The sequence below is a fragment of the Limulus polyphemus genome, unplaced genomic scaffold (assembly GCF_000517525.1).
Source record: "Limulus polyphemus unplaced genomic scaffold, Limulus_polyphemus-2.1.2 Scaffold4210, whole genome shotgun sequence".
NCBI classification, from domain to species: Eukaryota; Metazoa; Arthropoda; class Merostomata; order Xiphosura; family Limulidae; genus Limulus; species Limulus polyphemus.
The window spans coordinates 16,536-20,526 of record NW_013669820.1 but is presented as its reverse complement, the minus strand read 5'-3'; the positions used below and the strand labels follow the sequence as shown (position 1 = coordinate 20,526).

The following is a 3,991-nucleotide window of genomic DNA, read 5'->3' as shown; positions in this document are numbered from 1 at the left end:
ACTTACAGTGGTACAACAGCTTCTGCTTATGGTACAATAATGATGTTGGTTACGAGCTAATCCAATAAACAAATAGGATCATTGAATGACTCATGTGACCTTATCCAGATTTGTACTACATACAAGCAATGTACACATTTTGGTATAAAATGCATCATCTGTGGAGTAAAGAGTTTATCTGGAGGTGCCTCATGCAGAACTAGAAGTATCATCTGTGGAGTAAAGATAGTTTATCTGGAGGTGCCTCATGCAGAACTAGAAGTATATAAAAATTTGTAAGTTTGTAGGATACAAGACATCTGCAATAACCATCTATTTTTTCTTCTTTGTATTGTACTGATGAACACTGTTCCCTCTGAGTTTTTTCAATCAACGTGCAGAATGGATTTGTTCATCTGCACCAGTATCAAGGAAATGCACAAAGGTGTGATACAAGTTTTTTTAGGGGAGAGGGTATCTTTAGTTCATCGACCCTATTGTATCATTAGGCCACTTTGCAATACTACCAGTTGGTTATTTGGGTTTTAGACCTATTGAATGCCAGGGTCATCAACGTGTCATCACTTGTGCGGCCGTGCAGCTTAGGGGTAACGGTGATGGTGAGTTTAATAACTGTCTATTGATAATCCAGTAATTTGTCTGAAGTTAGAGCAAGTAAAAAATAAAAGGACACAGATTCATATTGACTTTAAAATAGTTTATTCCACAACCTCTATTCATACTTAAGTTTTAAAACCAGTAGGTAATAAAATTATTTAAATTAATGATCATGTGAATCAAAAGACACCACAAACAACATAATTTAAAAGTAAAGCAGATAAAGTATTTATTTAGAATAATTTAACCATAGCACACACACAGTTCATTCAGTTTCATACAAATTAAAAATACTTTAGCTGAAACTGTAACATATTTTGGACAATCGACTTAAAGTAATGAACCACAACAACCAACATGAGATTGATGGAAACATGTGAATACCATTCTAAGAAAATCTCAAGAAGATAACTTAAATCACTTTGGTTAGTTTTTACTCCAACAGAATGTCTGTTAGAGTTTTTTTAACAACACCTCTTTGGAAGTTATAAAACTCGCAGTGAAACTGAGAAATATAAAAAGTCGCACTGAGAACATAACATTAACAGAATTACCCCAAAAAATTCTTTCAGTACAAATCATTGAAGCTTTTGTTTATTTCAACCTGTCAAAGCTATACAATAACTTGAGAAAATCCAACAATATATTTAGTACAAAATTACACAAAATCTTTATGTCTAAATACTGTGTGAATTTTTTTACTAAGGATACTTTAAAGAGCTCGAAAAGCATGGATTAATACACTTAACATGATTTACAAAGAAATGTGTAAAACAGATTTCTGTAATTACAATCCAGAAGTTATATGAGCATACTTTTGACATATTATTAAAAGTTTATTTTGAGATCACGCATATCAGCGAGAGAAAAACTATCATAGTACAAGAGAAATTCAAACGATTTGAATTTTGTCACAGTGAAAGTTTCCTGAAAGTAATAGCTATAAACAAACTGTCAAACTATTAACTTTCTACGACTCCCAAACCCTAACTAGATTAACTGTTTTTCAAATTTCTATCAATTGTGTATATCAGATCCCTTTTTTTTTACAGGTCATTTTGAAATACTAGTCAAATAAGGCAGCCAGAAGCACCTACCAGCATAAAGTGTCGGGCTTTATTTGCTTGTTGTAAAGCACAAAGTTATCTATGCTCTCCCTACCGTGGGTATCAAACCTTGAATTGTGGCATTATAAGCCTATTGAATTTCTACTGAACCACTGGGGGTTTTTGTCTGACTCTTTAAACCAAATCACTGACTGTCAGTTCTAAAGCATGAAGTATGTATGTTCAGAGGCATGACATCTCAAACCTTGGACCATTCAAGGCATGACATCTCAAACCTTGGACCATTCAAGCCACGACATCTCAAACCTTGGACCATTCAAGGCATGACATCTCAAACCTTGGACCATTCAAGGCATGACATCTCAAACCTTGGACCATTCAAGCCACGACATCTCAAACCTTGGACCATTCAAGCCACGACATCTCAAACCTTGGACCATTCAAGGCACGACATCTCAAACCTTGGACCATTCAAGGCACGACATCTCAAACCTTGGACCATTCAACAATTTTGAAATGTATGTTCAGAGGCATGACATCTCAAACCTTGGATCATTCAAGCCATGCATGAATTCAACAATTCTGAAATGTATGTTCAGAGGCATGACATCTCAAACCTTGGACCATTCAAGCCATGCATGAATTCAACAATTCTGAAAATTAAAACCCTTACTGATATTTTTAATGTTAAAATTAACAGTACTACAATAACAAAGAATTGGTTAAGCTGTAAAGTTTTAAATTTCTATGTACTACGTTTACAAAACTTTCTTGGGTTTTGTAGCAGGGAATTAACTTTCTAATTTGATCAGCATTTTATTTGGATTAATAATCAACACATAACACTGCATCTTTGTGTTGGGTAACAGCAGATATAACTTTCTAATTTGATCAGCATTCCATTTGGATTAATAATCAACACATAACACTGCATCTTTGTGTTGGGTAACAGCAGATAATATTTTCTAATTTGATCAGCATTCCATTTGGATTAATAATCAACACATAACACTGCATCTTTGTGTTGGGTAACAGCAGATATAACTTTCTAATTTGATCAGCATTTTATTTGGATTAATAATCAACACATAACACTGCATCCTTGTGTCGGGTAACAGCAGATATAACTTTCTAATTTGATCAGCATTTTATTTGGATTAATAATCAACACATAACACTATATTGCAAACTTATTTTACATTTACTTATACAACACATGTTTGGAGTCTAAGTGAATAAAACCATAAACTTTAAGAAAAATGTAAAAAATAAAATTTTTGGTGAGAATTACATAAAGGATGTAAAATTTTCTTTCACAACATGACACATCATAGCCTTTTAAAGGTTATGTATTACAGGAATGACATGATGTAAAGGTTATGTATTACAGGAATGACATGATGTAAAGGTTATAATGTCATATAATCATAAGTGAAAAAAAATTATGAACAACATTAAGAAATACTATCAAAACTATGGTTACAATAACATTAAAAATGTAACCGTTAATAACATTACATCAATAAGCAAGTTCTAGATAAAGGAAGTCGGGGTATATTTTACAAATTAATAATGGATATAAACACGCAATTTCATCAACCAAAGGAACAAAGAAATTTCACAAATGATTTGTTGTTTTTCCTGCAAAACATCAAATTTCACACAACCTCTGAAGCAATAAATTATATATTACTAAAAATATTTTCTTTAATTGTGTCTGATATCAATGATTTTGTTTAATTCCAACTTCAAACTTACACTTCCCATCAAACAACCATGAACATGTAACTAGTTTAATTACAACTTCAAACTTACACTTCCCATCAAACAACCATGAACATGTAACTAGTTTAATTACAACTTCAAACTTACACTTCTCATCAAACAACCATGAACATGTAACTAGTTTAATTCCAGCCTCAAACTTACACTTCCCATCAAACAACCATGAACATGTAACTAGTTTAATTCCAGCTTCAAACTTACACTTCCCATCAAACAACCATGAACATGTAACTAGTTTAGTTACAGCTTCAAACTTACACCTCCCATCAAACAATCATGAACATGTAACTAGTTTAATTACAACTTCAAACTTACTGAGTAAAAAACAAAAAACTTTGACTTTTGTGATTACTCGTGAATTGTGAACACTTTCTGTATACACATCTAGGCTCATTTAATCAACATCAACAGAAGTTGGCCTGTTATATTGTAAAAAAATATATATAAAAATTGTTTAAAGTTTCCTAGTTCCTGAAAGTTTGCAATTTCCAGTAACTACAAAGGTTTTACTGGGATCAGTTAATTTAGCTCAAAATTTTCTA

The 3,991-nt window shown here is 32.3% G+C and overlaps 1 long non-coding RNA gene across 1 annotated transcript; it reads right to left on the bottom strand.

The window, feature by feature from the left end:
* Positions 1-682: 682 nt before the first annotated feature.
* On the bottom strand, positions 683-3,002 carry LOC111088671. Its single transcript, XR_002613123.1, has 2 exons — positions 2,002-3,002; positions 683-1,908 (listed from the first exon to the last, which is right to left on the bottom strand). It is a non-coding gene; the product is annotated as an uncharacterized LOC111088671 (long non-coding RNA).
* Positions 3,003-3,991: the final 989 nt, after the last annotated feature.